Below are 17,918 nucleotides of genomic sequence, written 5' to 3' on the forward strand. Positions count from 1 at the left end.
TGCAGAATTAAGCAGATCTATTCAAAAAATTATATTCTGATCTTTTATAAAGAGAAAAATAAAAGAATCTTGTTTATACAAGTGAAATGAAAGCTGACAGAAATAAAAGAAGAGTATACATTATTCAAGATTTGAAATAAAGCTTAAGTGAAAATCTTGTTCAATTAAATATAAAAAGAAAATATTCTCATCTATAATACAGCTGAAACTAGGACATGACTATTTTAAATCTTATATACAAAGATTTGATGATAGATTTGACTCAATAGAATGCTCATTCTGTAATACAAATGAGAATTCTGAGTATATTATAATACACTGTGCATTATACAATAGTCTCAGAGCCAGATTGAAAGAGAAGTATGATCTAAATCAATTAAATATGAGATTCTTATTCTCAACTGAGACAGGAATTAAATACTTAATAGACTTTCTATCAGAAACTCAAGCAGCTATAAGAAAATGACTAAATTCAGAATTATCTGAATATGAAGAGAAGGAAATTAATCAGATATAGTCTGTTAAAACAGCTATATACTATCTTTTAATAATTTGTTTTATTACAGTCTTTCTTTATTTTTTCTTTTTCTTTCAATTTCTTTCTGTCTATCTATTTAATGTGTCTATCTTTAAGACTGTGTTCTCTTTTCCTTTGTCATGATATTGTCAAATGATTTCAAAGTATAAGATGATGTTAAAACACTGCAATTTGTAAACAGTTTTTGTATTCTGAGCTGGAATTTTCTGATTTTGCATATCTGAAATTGATGAATGTATAATAGTTAACTTTACAGACATAGAAAAAACTCTGAGAACTAAAGTTCTCAGGTAGATGTCATAGTCTCTGACTGTATACATCTATAATTGAAGAATAATAATAATAATAATAAGTACTACTATTGTAAAAAGAATGTAATATTAACAGTATCAGTAATAATAGAAGTATAGATCTCTAGAACTCTTCTTAAGTCAGTTATTATAAATTACTTAATATGATTTTCTAAGAATATTATCAGAATCAGTATTCAAGTCTGCAGATCTATCTTTTTTAAAAAACACTCAACAGTCTGAAGTAATTGATTCATTCTTCAGAATATCAGATTTAGAAATTAAACTTCATATATTATATCTCTTCAAATTAGTAATCTCATATTGTATGAACTTCTTTCAATAATCTTCTATCTCTTCTAACTGAGATGTGACATTCTTATAGAACTTCAGAAGATTATCTGTAATAAGATTCAGAGTATATATAGTCAGTGATTTTATGAGCTACAATCATGTAGAATTCAGATTATTAATATCAGAAGTATCTTCATTATTAATCAGATGAATTTCAGGTTCTGATTCAGTGATATAATCAATGAGTATCACAGATATAATAATCAGTTTCAATTTTTCAGTGATTAAGAATCTCACATTACTGCTGATAATAATCTTATCAGATTCAGAATTTCATAGATGATAGATTAATATATCACTGAATTCAATAATATAATAGAAATCAGTATGTGAAGAAAGCTTATCTGCAGATCTCTGAGATTTATGTAAGTGAATAAAGATCTCTATACTCAATCAGTGAAAATATCTCACATTCAGCAGAGTGTTCATAAGTGCATACTAAGAAATCTTATATGAACTTGAAATTACAGAAGTCTCTATAGTAGAGAATCAAAATTTCAAGTTGTAAAGAACTGTAGATATAAGAGTATTATTAATTATTATAATCACTGTCTCTAGAATATCTGTTCAGAACTTCTTAAAGAGATTATCTTTCAAAAGAGCAGCTCTAACTCATTCTATAATAATGCAGATCTTATACTCAGAAATATCATTCTAATGTAATAAATATAATACTGTTGATTTTCATTTGATATCATATGAATTCATAACTGTGTGCATATGTGTAAATCAGAAAACATCATTAATATCAGTCTGTAGAAAAGCAGAGACTGTGCTCTGATAACTGAATGATTAATACAGTCATCTGATAGTGCCTTGACATGAGAAATTAAGACATGTGAGTTCAAAATCTGCAGAGAATACATTAAATCTGAAACTCAAGCATCTCAGGTTTCTAATAAATACAGAGATGTATAAATCACTCTAATAAATTACTCTATATTTCTGGGCTGAGAAGTTATTATTATATGTATTGTATTTTTTCTATGTTCTTGTTATCTTGATATAGTCTCAACATCTGTATTTTCTCCTGTATAATCAACACTTGATCTGTATTTAATATCATATAAGAACTCATCATAAGCTCTGCTTGTATATAAGTATAATGAAAGAATAATAATAATAATAATAATAAAGCAGAGACTGTATATCTGAGATTACTCATGAATCTGAGTCATAACTTAAAGTATTGAACAGTCTCATTCTTGAACTTTAAAAAATATACTCAACAGTAGTGAGTTGCATCACAGATAATAAGTATTCAGTATTTAATTTTCTAGCAGAACTCTAAGAGATGATCAGAGAGATCTTTCAATGTATATTCACTATTTACAAGATTAATATAAATCTTCTTAATAAGTTGAATAGATCTAGATATCAGTGTTTTTAAATAATCTCATATTATATCTGTCTTGACACATTCTTTATAAAAGAACTTAGTCTTAGAATCTTTAATTATGACTTCAGTATGAGAATTCTTGATCATAGTAATTATAGCATTAGCAGAAATATGACTGAGATTGTAATATTAATTCAAAAGAATCTTTATATTCTTTATATTCTTAAGATCTATATTTATGACTGCAGAATCAATGTTATTAACAGTAGTAACAGCAGTTACAGAAAAATCAACTTTTCAGTTAAAATCATACTTGTGAGATATCATCACAATATACTTGACTGTCTTATTTAGATAATTGAGATTTTCATTGAACTCTCATTTAGCAATCTTATATATATTATTCTGAGTAATTCAAACTGTATAAAAGATAATATCATTCAGAGCTCTGCAAATGAAAAATAAGAGAATAGTGAAAGATAATATAAATCAGAATCTCTGATCTTCAAGCTTCATTTAAGAATAGCTAGAAATAAATATTCTTATAAGTCTCTCTAAAAGTAAGAATATATATAATACCTGCTTTAACAGTGTACTGATGATAGTGAATTACTTTATTAAGATAATACACTTTATATTCATCTGTAAGAACTTAAAGTCAAAGAATTTAACTTATATCTTTATTTATAATATAATCTGATTGTATGAGTTGTCTGTGAATATTATCTTAGATAGAGAATTAATCTTTATAGAAAAGTTTTAATCTGATCTGATAACTATACTGAAGATCTTATAAGATCTAAGCACAGCTTTTCATTAATAGATAGATGATTAGATAGAATATCTGATAAGTATATTGAAAAATTACAATCAGAATGACTGAGTATATTGATTATCACTCATAGAGTTCATATATAATAACTCAAAGTATATCAGTATAAATAAAACTCTCTTTGAGATACTCACTGAGACTTATCTGTAGATAATCTTGATAAATCTGCAAGAGTATACTATAGAGTGTGATAATACTTATAAATAGACTGAGAGAATTCAGAATATCTAGAAGAAAGTCTGTAAATTCTTAAGAAAGACTTAAGAGTATCAGAAGAGATACTATAACTTTAAGTATATTATAAAGAGTTTTAAGAAAGATAATAGAGTCTGACTGAGTCTAGAAAATATTATTATACAAAGATCTAGTAAGAAGCTGAATCTCTTATAGATAAAGACTTATAAGATTATAAAGAAAATTAGTTTATAGTTCTACAGATTAAAACTGTTATCTGAGTTATAGATATATAATATTTTTTATATCTCTTTACTCTGTGAATATAAGAAATTCTTAAAAGAGAATTCTATGACTCATCACTCTGTTTATAAAGTATTAGAGAGTGAAAAAGAATATCAGATTAAAGAGATTATTAACTTAGAGAAGTGAGATTATAAGCTCTGATTCAAGATTCAGTGATAAGAGTATTCTGATAAGATGAATAAGTTCACTTAGAAATTATCTAGATAGATAAGATATCTGTGAAAGCTGAGATATGATATTCATACTATGAATTCTGATAAGTCAGAATGATACAGTTCTTGCTAAGAATCTGATTATAATAAAGATACTAACACTGTTATTTATAAATTCTAGTCTATAAGATAATGAGTTTCTACTGAGATGAACAGTCTTCAGTGTATATAAAGAAAAGAAGAAATTATACTCTTATTAAAGTTAAAAAAATAAAGAAAATAAAAACAGAACTGTGAACATAATTTAAAGATTAATAAAGAAAAAATAAAGAAAACTCATACTTATATTCTTAATATCTGTAATACTTAATTCTTCTGTAACTATCAATTCTTCTCTTCAAAGAAGTAGAGAGTATTATATCTGTGATACAGATAATTATTATATTTGATATAAAGACTGTTAGAAATGCACAGACTTCAGAGAAGCTGAATATCAGAGTATATACAGTTATAGCAGAGTCTTGAGAGCTGATCATCTGTGTATGTGATCAGATATCTCTTATAAAGCTATATTTACTTTCTTAATTATGCTGAAGTATTCAGTCTGAAAATAATTAAAATGTGAAGAGAGAGCTCATCTATTCAGATTAACTCTCATTATAAATTCATAGCATTTACATTATCTTAATTATCTAAATTTTATGAGTATCTGAGAACTTATCTCTTATTAACAATGAAATTGCAGAAATGCACTGCAGTGTGAGAATCATTAATAGAGAATCTAGACATATTTGTATATATCTGATTAGAGATTGTGTAAGCAGAGAAAAGATGATTATAGATCTGCAGAACTGTAGAAGACACTGATAATATCAGAAGCTTCACAAGAACTGTCAGCTAGAATCTGTAAGAAATTATTTATAGAGAGACTTACAGCAAAGAGTAAGACTGTACTGCTTAAAGTCAGAGACTGATCTGAGAGAGATATAAGATTAACTGCTGATCTGAAGATCAGATGCAGTGACAGAGCTGAGAGAAATAAAGATACTGCTATAAGCAGTGATATTTCTACTTTATCAGCTAGTAAAAAGTGATCAGAGAAGTTACAGAGACACTCATAAGAAGCTCAGTAATAGTCAGATATTATTTATAAAGATATTAAAATTGAAAAAAAAAAATTATTCTTGAGAAGTTCTTGAATCAATATATAAATATTATTAGAAACACTCTCTCTGTGTTATCTGAGTGAAAACACTTCATGAATAAATGAAGATACTCACAGTTTATAAGAATGAGAGCTGTTATAGAAAAAGAGAAAAGAATATGAGATTTCATAGATAGATCTGAGATATTTATACTACTTTAGAGAGATTTACTTACACTGTGAGTGATTTTATAAAATAGTCAGATCACTCTAGTAAATAAAGAGTGATTGTGAATTACAGATCTGAATCTTTCTATATAACTATAAAGAGTAATTACAGACTGCAGATATCTTAATTCTACAATTCTACAGAGTTAATAAAAGAATGAAAAATTCCTCACAAATTCACAATTCTACAGTGTCAAAGAATAATGATTTATAAGAATGAATAAAAGATTAATTTATAAATACTTCTCTTTGATAAGAATAATCTTATAGAGAGTAATTCATCTGTAAGATAAATCTGTATAATAATTACATAAGAATCTTATAAAAATAATTGAGAGTTAACTGAAATTCTTCTATATAAAAGATATAAGATGAATCTGTGTAATAGTTAGAGAAAAATCTATAAATTATAAAGAATCTTATAAAATAAGAAACTGAGTGATAGACTCTTTTCTCTTTATAATAATAAGAGATTTTTTCTCACTGAGGTTTTTTTATAGATATGAAGAATTTTTAGTCAGTATCACTGCAGTGCTGAGCTGATTCTATGAAGTCACTCAGTGAAAGACTTTGTGAATAAAGTCTTAGAGAGAAGAAGATATGTAAGAAATCTCACTTCTCACAGATTCTTTACTTCTATTTCTATCTCTCATATAATTAATAGAGTTAGCAGCTCTTGACTATACACAACTATATAGACTGAAGTTCATGAATACTATTCATAACTTAGTTTAAATGCTATTATACATTTAATCTCTATATTTTATCTTTCTACTGTGAATACTTCTAGTAGTTAACAGTATATATTATATCAAGCTGCAAACATCTGAATAATTGTCTGTGAGCTCTTATTCTTACAGTAGACAAAGATCAGACTTATGAAGATTTCTGTGTATAACTTCAGATATTGAATGACTGTCTTATCAAGCTCAAGAGTATACAGAATAGTGATAGAAGATGTTATATCTCAGTCACTTATACATCTGTACTGAGAAATAACAATAATGATACAGATATCATGAACTGAGTAAACTTGAATATCTATATATAAGTAAGAGTCTCTGCTGTCTGAACAGGCTTCTGAGTTTCTGAGATTACTTTTAAAGAAGTCACTGACTAATGTTAATAAGAGATATATATTAATTATAACTGATCAGAATATATTACTTTCAACTGCTGATCAGTCTATATATCTTCTCACTTAAGAGAAAGATCAGTGTCTTCTTACTTAAAGAATAAATCAGTATCTGTCTGCATTAATCACATTATATTAGAGAAAGATTTGAAAGATAACTATGAGAATGCTCTGATAAAACAGAGAAAAGATTAGCTTCTATTTAAATTTATAAATAGAAGCTTGAAGAGATCAGATAATAATAATTTAAAGAGAAAATAATAATAAATATAATTCTTGTATCTACTGTGATATATAATATATATAATATGAAAGTCATGATAGACAGTGATCTATATTATTATACAATGATTAAATCTTCAGTTATAAGATATTATAATCTTCAGTGTATTCTCTTATTAAAACTCTGTTACAATCAATTAAACTGCTTCATCATGAACTCACTCAATTTTTCAAATAAGAACTCATCAATAGATTTATCAAAAAGTTCTCAATTATATGAGCATTCTGACCTCATCATCAACTGCATACCCTGTGTGATGATGAAGTTATTAAGTCAAATATGAATCAGACATTGTTTGAAACTTCTGTATGAGATTATCTCTCATTCTCTTCTATCACATCACAATCCCAGGCCAAATTGTCATACAAATTGTAAGATGAAGAGATCTAGTCATATACATCAATCTTCTTAATTTTGAAAGATTCTTAATCTGTAATTATGAAGATATCTGAGAAGTAATATTTATAAAAACCCTGTTCATCTTTGATATTTCAAAATATCAATGCTAAGTCTCATTCTCATATCACTCTTCTCAATCTGACTCATTCTCAGTAGAAAAATATAAAAAGATATCTTGATAATAATATCTGTAAGAGGTCTACACTGAATAGATTGATATAATAAATAGAACTTATATAACAAAGAGAAAAATGTTAGAGAAGAAAAGAAAGAGAAAGTGTGAAAATTGATAATCAGAGTGAATATTTATATGTGTATATAATAACTGAGAATCAGTGATTAAGAATAACTGAGAATTGAAGTATACATGTTTATAACAGCTGAGGATCAGTGATCAAGAATGAAGTGATTGAAATTTATAAAGTGTAACAGAATAAATAGTCTATATAATTGATCAGATGCAGCTCATCATATTAATCCCTCTCTTTCAGAAGCAGTTCTCATTGATCAAGAGCTGCTGTTTCAGATAATACAGAACTCAGAGTTCAGATCAGTTAATTATAACTGACTCATTTCATGAAATATTATCAGCTGCAGCTGTGTGATCTCTTATTAAAAATATCTTTAATCTCTCACTTAAGCTCATTATCTTCTTCTATGATCCCTGGCAGTTATCAGTCAGAAGTCAGTTGAGAAGAGAACAGATCAGTGATAATACAGTGAAGCAAGCTTGTATAAAAGATATCATGAATTTCTGATAATATATTAAGATAGTAGTTATGACTATCTAGAACTTCTATCACTTTATATCTGATATAATAATAATCTAGTATATGAGATAAACATGTAATTTGTATATTCTTAAGATTCAATTATATCAGATCTTCTATCTTATATTATTCAGCAGAGTCTTGATAAATATTAATTCAATCTTCTTAATTCTGTTTAGCACTTATCATGAAGACTTCTGCTCAATCACAGATATTTCAGAGTTTTATTACTATATTATCAGTGATCTGAATTGAACTGCAGAGATTCAGTGTGAACTGTGTAGTCTCTAGAAGATTTAACATCTTCATATAATAACTATATATAAGAAAGAATAGACTTATATCTGTTAAAACAGTATCTTGATCATTGATAGCAATCTCTGTATATAGAAGAAGATTATATTAATTATCTTATAAGTAATTGCAGAACTTATAAAGATAATTCTTCACAGTCTGAATTATCTATTCTAATGCATTATCAGTCTCAGAATAATAGATAGTTAGCAGATAGCATATAATCTTAAGAACTTGATAGATTCTTATTCAGAGAGTGCTTATAAATTAATAATCTTAATCTAATACTATAGATCTCAGTAATTCATATATTTAATAGAATAGACTCTGTAGAAAAGCTTCAGTAACTTATTCAGTATTTATCTTATTACAAAACTTTAATATTATATCTTTACTTAATTAATTCATAATAATCAGAATGTTTCTATAACTCTTACTCTTAAACAGATTAATAGTAAAGTTAATTACTATATCTTATCAGATTCTATCAGAGATATTGAGTGATTTTAATAGATCTTTTCTACAGTTCTTTTATAAGATAATAGAAGAATAGTGATTGCAGTTTCAGATAAAGTATCTGATACTATTTAATATCTCAGACTAGTAGAACTCTCAAAAGATTATTCTATACAGTTATTTAGAATCTGAATAATCAGTTATATATAAATTATGTATCTCTTATATTATCTGAGTGTGTAAGAGTTCAGAGTGAGAAACTCAGTGTCATTCACAGAATCATAGAGTATTATTATCATTAATTGAATATTCTGAGATATCAGTTCTTATACATAGTTCTGAAAGAAATCAGAGTGCTTCTTGATATATTACTTCAGTGAGAGTCTGAAGAAGTTCATCAGTCTGAGCTACTGTATATCACAGTTCATTCAGTGTAGAGAAATAGAAAGTGAAGATATCAATATCAGTATCAGTTCAGAGAGAAAGTGTTTTAATCAGAGAAGTGTGTATAGTGTTATGAATTATTCTATCTTAATTAATCAATATCTTCAGATCTAAGAGTCAGTATTCTCAGTTCATTCAGCATATATCTGTTATTATTATTATTATTATTCTTCAATTATAGATGTATGTAGTCAGAGACTATGACATCTACCTGAGAACTTTTAGTTCTCAGAGTTTTTCCTATATCTGTAAAGTTAACTATTATACATTCATCAATTTCAGATATGTAAAATCAGAAAATTTCAGCTCAGAATACAAAAACTGTTTATAAATTACAGTGTTTTAACATCTTCTGATACTTTGAAATCATTTGATAATATCATGACAAAGAAAAAGAGAACACAGTCTTAAAGATAGATATATTAAATAGATAGATAGAAAGAAATTGAAAGAAAAAGATAAAGTAAAGAAAGACTGTAATAAAATAAATTATTAAAAGATAGTATATAGCTGTTTTAACAGACTATATCTGATTGATTTTCTTCTCTTCATATTCAGATAATTCTGAATTTAGTTATTTTCTTATAGCTGCTTGAGTTTCTGATAGAAAGTCTATTAAGTATTTAATTCCTGTCTCAGTTGAGAATAAGAATCTCATATTTAATTGATTTAGATTATACTTCTCTTTCAATCTGACTCTGAGACTATTGTATAATGCACAGTGTATTATAATATACTCAGAATTCTCATTTATATTGCAGAATGAGCATTCTATTGAGTCAAATCTATCATCAAATCTTTATATATAAGATTTGAAATAGTCATATTCTAGTTTCAGCTGTATTATAGATGAGAATATTTTCTTTTTATATTTAATTAAACAAGATTTTCACTTAAGTTTTATTTTAAATCTTGAATAATATATACTCTTCTTTTATTTCTATCAGCTTTCATTTCACTTATCTAAATAAGAAGATTCTTTTATTTTTCTCTTTATAAAAGATTAGAATATATTTTTTTGAATAGATCTGTTTAATTCTGTACTCTTTTTTATAGCTGAATCAGTCAATTCATTATCATGAATATTCATATAAGTAGGAACTCAGTGTAGATAAATTATTAGCTTTGATATTCTTCTCTTTTGAATTTTTAAAACAGAGTTTAAGATCAGTTTAAGATTTATTTGATTATTATAAATCTGACTATTTCTAAGTCTTTTTAAAGCAGTTTAACTATCAGAGAATATTTATATCTCTTTTAAATAATTTTCTCTTTTATAAGATTTTATTTCAATGAGTTTGAAAGCTTTCACTATTATAAATAGTTCAGTATCAAAGACTTCAGATTCACAGTCTAGATTTCAGAAATCTGAGATAAAATTAATATTATCTTCAGTATAAGCAATGTCTGTGTCTAATCTATTCAGATTCTCATTTTTTGAGTTATCTGAATAAATCAGAATAGAGTCTTTTATATTAATTATAGAAATTCTCTTTAAATACTGTTCATATTCTTTCTCTTTTAATAGTTCATTTATTTATAAGTCTATAAGAGATTCAAGTTTTTCTCTTTAGAGAGATAACTTCTCATGATCAACTTTTTCAATATTTAAAGAAGAAAATTGATTTTTAATCAGAGAGTATAGTCTGTACAGTTGAGAAGATATTTTCTTTAAAGAATTATTTTCATTTTAATCAAGAAATCTATTCTAATTCAGTTCATTTTCAGAGTTAATTAATAAAAATGAAGAAGAGACTCTTTCTCTGATTATATGATTTAAGCTCATCTTTACAACTCTCAGAGTATAGTTTATACAGATTTTTTCAAATCTAATAGTAGAAGAAGAAATTGAAGCTTTAATTTTTATTACTTTAATAGAAGATGATTTAAATGCTCTCAGAATTCTTCTCAAGACTCTGTTTTACAGACTTTGAAAGAGTTCAGTGAAATTCTCTTGATTATTTTATCAAACTTGAACTTCATAATCAGCTACTGATGTAATACAGACTATATATAACTGTCTTATAGTCTGGAAGAATAGATCTCTCTCTGTATTTGATAGTCTGATTATGTTATTCAATAGTCTTTCTGCCTTGACAGTTCTTTGTTGAATGTGATATTTAAAATTCAACTTGAAGTTTAATCATACTTCTAATCATTTGACATTTACACTGGATTTAATCTCTCTATTTAAAAGAGTTAGAGATAGTTCTTTCTCATTGAATCTAGAAAAGAAATGAATTAACTCAGTTTTATTCATATTAAATTGAATTTGATTGATATCTGCTCTAACAAAGATTTTCTTTACAGCTTCTTCAATTACTTTCAAATTCTCTTTAATAGTTTTTAAGCTGTAGACTAGATCAATATCATTCATATAACTCAGAGACTGCACTATTCTCATATTTCTATTTTTAAATAGATATACAGTGTATATTGCAAATAAAATGAGCAAGATTGAAGATTTCTGTGATACTTCTATTTTTATCTCAGTCTTGTCTTATTTCATTTCATCAAAGAAGAGTTGTATACTTCTTTTAGATATAAAACAGTTAATTCATTTTATTAGAGAAAGTGACAGTTTTAATATCTTCAATGTCTGAATTAACTTTGACTTTGAAACATGATCAAATGCTTCTTTTATATCAATAAAAACTGCAGTTGAGACCAGACTCTCATGCTTTGCTATTTGAATATCATGAATAACTGAGAGAACAGTGTCAATTGCAGAATACTGTTTTCTATCTCTCATTTATTCACTGAATAAAAGAGAATCATCTATAGAGCTTATAAAAGATAGTTAAGTAGCTATTATCTTTTCTAAAACCTTTCCTAGGCAGTTCAATAGAGATATTACTCTATATGACTTAGAAATTGAAGTTTTTCTATTAGGTTTTATAAGAATCACTTCAGTGACTTCTCTCCAGCATTCAGAATAATATTCATTTTTCAAGAGATTGAAAAAGAGCTCAAAATATTCATTCTTTAAGTAGGAATATGTATTCTGAATAATCAAGTGATTAATTGAATCAGGACCTGCAGCAGTTTTAACAGAACTGTAGTAGAGAGTTCTACCCCGCATCAAGCCTTACTAATTAGACTCAGCCTCTATTACATGAGGGCTTTCATGGGTAAGAAGTGGCAGGTGCCAGCGGTGGGATTCGAACCCACGCATCTCTAATGTGTGCGGCCTTGATTACCAGTCTTATCAACTGAGCCACACTGGCAGTTCTTATATATAGTTCTGAGAGAAATTGAGATGCTTCTTGATATACTGCTTCAGTGAGAGTCTAAAGAAGTTCATCAGTCTGAGCTGCTGTATACTACAGTTTATTCAGTGTAGAGAAAGTGAAGATATCAATGATAGTTCTAATCAGAGAAGTATGTATAGTACTGTGAGCTGTTTTGTCTTAATTAACTAGTATCTTCAGATTCAAGAGCTGATGCTCTTAATTCATTCAGTAAGTATCTGTTATATCAGATAGTATATCTTACTCTTATTATAAGAGAGTATCTGCTATCAAGTTCAGACTGTCAGAACAGTAGTGTATTATAAAATAAAAGTAGCTTAAGAACTCAGACTATTATATCTGTTATTCAGTAAGTTTACAGATAGTTATAAAGTATTTAAGATTCTTATAATCTATGACTATCTCAAATTCAGAGATACTTCAGAGTTCAGAGTCTTATTCTTCTAAACAGTGTATAATTATGAGAAGTTTCTTATCATAGATTTTATAATTGCATTCAGCAGAACTCAGTTTCTTAGATATAAAGATATATAATTATAGAATATCTTCATTATTATATTATAATATCACTTCTTCTATTATATAGTCAGAGAAATCAGTCTCAATAACTGTCTCATAATCAGAATTGAATGTTATCAGTAGAGAGATATTAATAAACATCTTCTTTATCTATATAAATACAGCTTCAGTGTCATTCATACCGCTTCATCACGAACTCGCTCGATTTTTCGAATAAGAACCCGCCGATAGATCCATCGAAAAGCCCTCAATCATACAAGCATTTTGACCCCATCGCCGACCGCATACCCCGTGTGGTGGTGGAGTTATCCAGCCAAACATGAACCAGACATCATTCGGAACTCCTGCATGGGATTATCCCCCATTCTCCCCTACCACACCACAATCCCGGGCCAAATTGCCATACAAATTGTAAGGTGAAGAGACCTAGCCATATGCATCAATCTTCTCAATTTTGGAAGATCCCTGATCTGTAGTTGTGGAGATATCTGAGAAGCGACCTCCGCGAAAACCCTGTTCATCTTTGATGTTCCAAAACACCAACGCCAAGTCCCACCCTCGTACCGCCCTTTCTAATCTGGCCCATCCCCGGCAGAAAAATACAAAAAGATACCTCAGTGATAATATCAAGCACATAATCAACAGTCACTTCTGAAGTGCAATCTCTGCAGTCTGTCTTCAGTGTATCTAGACATCAACATCAAGTCTCACCCTTGTACCACCCCTCTCAATCTGGCCCATCCCCGACAGAAAAGTACAAAAAGATACCTCAGTAACTGTACTCAATACATAATCAGCAGACATGACAACTATAAAATCAGTATATTTCAAGATCTGACTGAGCCTTTGATCCCTGCACAGTGAGATATATTAAATCTAGTTTTAATATCTCAATATTCAATAGATTCTGCAAGGGATTGAGAACAGAAACACTAGATTTCTATTAAATTTGAGAATTAACTCTATATTGATATAATCATTGACAAAGTCTTCTATTTTGAGATATAAATAACCAGTTTCTCTACATCTCACTGACAATATTTACATTATTATATAGAAACAGGCTTATATTCTCTATAATATCAAGACTCTGAAGAGAGAAAGAAGGAAAAGTCTTGATAGAGAGTATATAGTAGTGTATATCTTAGCAGTTTCTATTTCATTCTTCTGCAGCAGTTAATGCAAAAAAAAAAAGATCTTAGAAATAGTTTTTTACTTCTCTTAAAAAAGTAAGATGTTTTTCTCTGAGTTTTATACAATATTCTTACAAAGAATTAAAAACAGAGTTATTTTCTGTCATAATTTCATATTCTTTTAAGTAAGAATTACTTTTTCAGTGACTAAAGAGCTTTTATTAATACTTAATTCTTTTTTACACTCTTTATTAACTGATTTGAGTTGCACACTTGTTGTGTGAGAAGAACTGAATAATTTAGAATAAAATTAAATAGTTTTAATCAATTTCTCTGTAAAAAATTGATTTATTTTTTATCAGTTTTTCTCTCAAAAACTGTTATATTATCTGATTTATTGTCAATTGATATCATACTTTTCTGCACTGTATCTCAAGAAAGAGATTATAAAGATTTTATTGATTTATCTTAAAAATTAATTTTAGTTTATTAGATTCTCTTCAAAAATCTAATCTAGTTACTGAACTAGTGTGAAAAAAATCAGGTGTTTTATACATAAAAGTCTGTTATTGTTCTTTTAAAATAGTCTGATCAACTTTTCAATTGAAAACAGACTTAGAAACCTCTTAATTGAAACAGTCTGATCAACTTTTCAATTCAAAAGAGTTTAATAAATATCTTAATTAAATTAGTCTGATCAACTTTTCATTGAGTAAGAATAATGAGCTTAAAAGTACACTCAGTTGATGTGAAAAAGAATGCTTTCTCAAATACTATTTCTGAGATTAAAATTCTGAAGAGAAGAAAGAAAGAAGAAATAGAGAAATAACAAGTTCTTGAAATACAGAAACTTGAAAAAGTAAGTAAAATTCTTGAAAAGCAGTGTCTAAGTGAGATGAATGAAGAAGTTCTGTTAATTCTTCATACTCAGGCTAGACAACTACAGAAAGTGATCAAGTTTAAACTTGAAATTTCAAACACAGTTTAAAAAACTTTGAAAATTTCTAATATAATCACTGACTCTTCAGTTTACTCTTCTTTTTTTTCTACTTCTTCTTCTTCTTCTTCTTCTTCTTTAAATCAGAAGAAAATATATACTCAAGCAGCTGAATCTGCTGTCTCTAAACCTGCTATCTCTAAATCTGCTATCTCAAAACCTGCTCAAAATTCTGAGAAAACTGAGAAGAATACTGCTTATACTTCTATTAATAGAAGAGTAAAGAAAAAAATATAAAAAGAGAAAAATCTTCAAATCTCCAGAAATAGAAGACTTATTCTCAAAGTCTTAAATCAGAATATATTACAGAGAAATAAGCTAGACTCAAACCTCATTTTCAGAATTAGAAATGAAATCAATCAGCAGTTCTTTTCTCAGTTAATGACTGATATTGAAGTTTAAAAATCAGTTATAACTTCAATTGAGTTATTCTTCTTTGAAAACTTCATCATTCTGATCACAATGTCTGAATTCAGTGCAGAATTTCTTATTCAGAATGAGAATCTCTGAAAGTTAGTAGTAGAATCTCTGTTAAACATAACAATTCTATCTGAGAGAGATGAAAAGTGAGATAAATTCATTCTTTATAATATTTCAGTTGAAATCTTTGACTGTGAGAAAGAAATACTACTTCTTAAAAATGAATTGAAAGAATATAATTCTATTCAACTGAGAAAAGAGTCTGTATAACTTAATTCAATTGAGTTCAGACAGAGTAGAAGAAATGTCTCTATTCTAGTATATATAAAGATACTTGAATAATCAAGAATCTCTGAAGTAAGAGTAGCAGGTTTGAAAATGAGAGTTCATGAATATAAAGACTCAAGAATGAATCTCAAAGCTCAAACACAGTGTTTAAACTATCAAAGATATGAATACTTTGCAATCTCTTGTTTCAGAGACTCAAAATATGTATTCTATACTAGAGATTATAAAACTAGTGAGCATAATTATGAAATATACTTAAAAAGAGATGAAATATATCAATATACTCTGCTTAAGTATTTCAATTGTAAAGAAAAACATGCATCTAGCTCAAAAGAATGTGTATTTACTTCAAGAACTCAGAAAAACTGAAGAAAAGATGAAGCTTAAAGTGAATCTAAAACTGAAGAGAAAAGTCAAGCTAGTAAATCTATAACTATAAGCTTAAAAAGAAGAAATTCTCAATTATCTAGATCTTCAAACTTCAACTCTTCAGCTAAGTGTAAATAGAATTTGAATTCTCAAACTTATATTAAGATTAGAGAATTGAGAAATAACTCTGATAATAAACTAGATATAATATAAACAGTTGAGATTCCTGCTTTTCAAAATAGTTATAATCTACTATCTGATAATAGAAATTAGATTCTACTCTATCTCTACTCTCTCTTAGTATGAATATACAACAAAAATAATAAAAAAAGTTTAAAAACTCTTTAAAAATCACATTTATTCAAAATAATGTGAATAGAAACTTAAATTACATTTATTCTTATCTTCAGATTACATTTGAATAAAAAGTTGACTTTATACTTCTTCAAGAATCAAACTTTGATACTGAGTAAAAGTATATCATTTCTTATTCAAGCTATTACTACTTTCTTTCTGAAAAATCTGAGATAAAATCAAGAGTAGTGATCTATGAGTGAAAAAGATCAAGATATTAATTTAATTTGAGATTTAATATCATATCTGACTCTGATATTCTAGTGAGTAATATTATAGATAAAGAGAATGAGTTTAATACTATTTAACTTATAAATATCTATAATGAAAAGTCATTGAAAGAAAATAACAATATCTGAATAATTAATAGAGAATTTTTGAATATAACTCTTTTAAAAAACTTTATAATTGTAGAAGACTTCAATACACATCATCTCTGATAAAACTCAGAGTGTATAAGAGCAGTAAGAGCAGATAAACTGATTGAATGAACTTTTGAGTATTTAATAGATTTAGTTAACAAGTCTTATTAATAAACATTCTTTAGAAAAGATATGAAATAAAAATCTATTATAGATCTAACTTTCATATTATAAAATCTAATTAAAAAAAGACTTATAAACTGATTTATTAATTCAAATGAAATCTCAGAATCAGATCATGAGATCATTTAATTTGATATTAAACTGAGTGAAAAATAAAGAAGTGAAAATCCTCTTCTCTCTAATTAGTATAACTTTGAAAAAGCTGATTGAAAAGCAGTTAAAGAAAGAGTAAAATAGCTGAAATCTGAAAGATAGAGTGAGCTTTATTGAAATCAAAATCAAGATATCTTAAATGAAATACTTAAGAATAGAGTAAAGCTGATTACATCTATTCTTCTAACAAGTATTGAAGAAAATATTTCAAAGAAAAAGTCTTCTGAGTTTTTCAAATCTTGATAAAATAAGAATATTACTTCTAAAAGAAAGTAATTAGTCACTGCTAAGAGAGAGTGAAAGAATAACTTAATATCTGATAAAGAGTTCAAAGCTATTCAAAATGAATATTTTTTAGATATTAAAAAAGTTAAAATAGATTACTGAAACAAATTTCTTGAAGAAGTATAAGAAAAAGAAGTTTTTAAAGTCTTCAACTATACTAAAACAAGAAGTATAGCAAAGCTTTCAATCTTAGAATATGAATTTCAGAATGAATTGTATACAGCAAACTCTTTTAAGAAAAAATGTCAAGCTTTTATAAGAATTCTCTTTTAAAACTCATCACATTTAGAAGAGAAGAATATGTCATTTTATAAATATATTGATAAAAATAACTGAGAATGATCTGAGCTTACAGATAATGAACTAGAGTCAGTAATATTCTTAAGTTTAATTAAAACTGCTGCAGAGTCTGATTCAATTAATCATTTAATTATTCAAAACACATATTTCTACTTGAAGAATGAAT

At 27.0% G+C, this 17,918-nt stretch overlaps 1 pseudogene across 1 annotated transcript; it reads right to left on the reverse strand.

Moving 5' to 3' along the window:
• Positions 1-12,284: 12,284 nt before the first annotated feature.
• Positions 12,285-12,365, reverse strand: BDCG_17334 (annotated as a pseudogene). The gene has a single exon. The product of its transcript is annotated as a tRNA-OTHER (tRNA).
• Between the last annotated feature and the right edge of the window lie 5,553 nt (positions 12,366-17,918).

Source organism: Blastomyces dermatitidis, assembly GCF_000003525.1.
Source record: "Blastomyces dermatitidis ER-3 genomic scaffold supercont1.7, whole genome shotgun sequence".
NCBI classification, from domain to species: domain Eukaryota; kingdom Fungi; phylum Ascomycota; class Eurotiomycetes; order Onygenales; family Ajellomycetaceae; genus Blastomyces; species Blastomyces dermatitidis.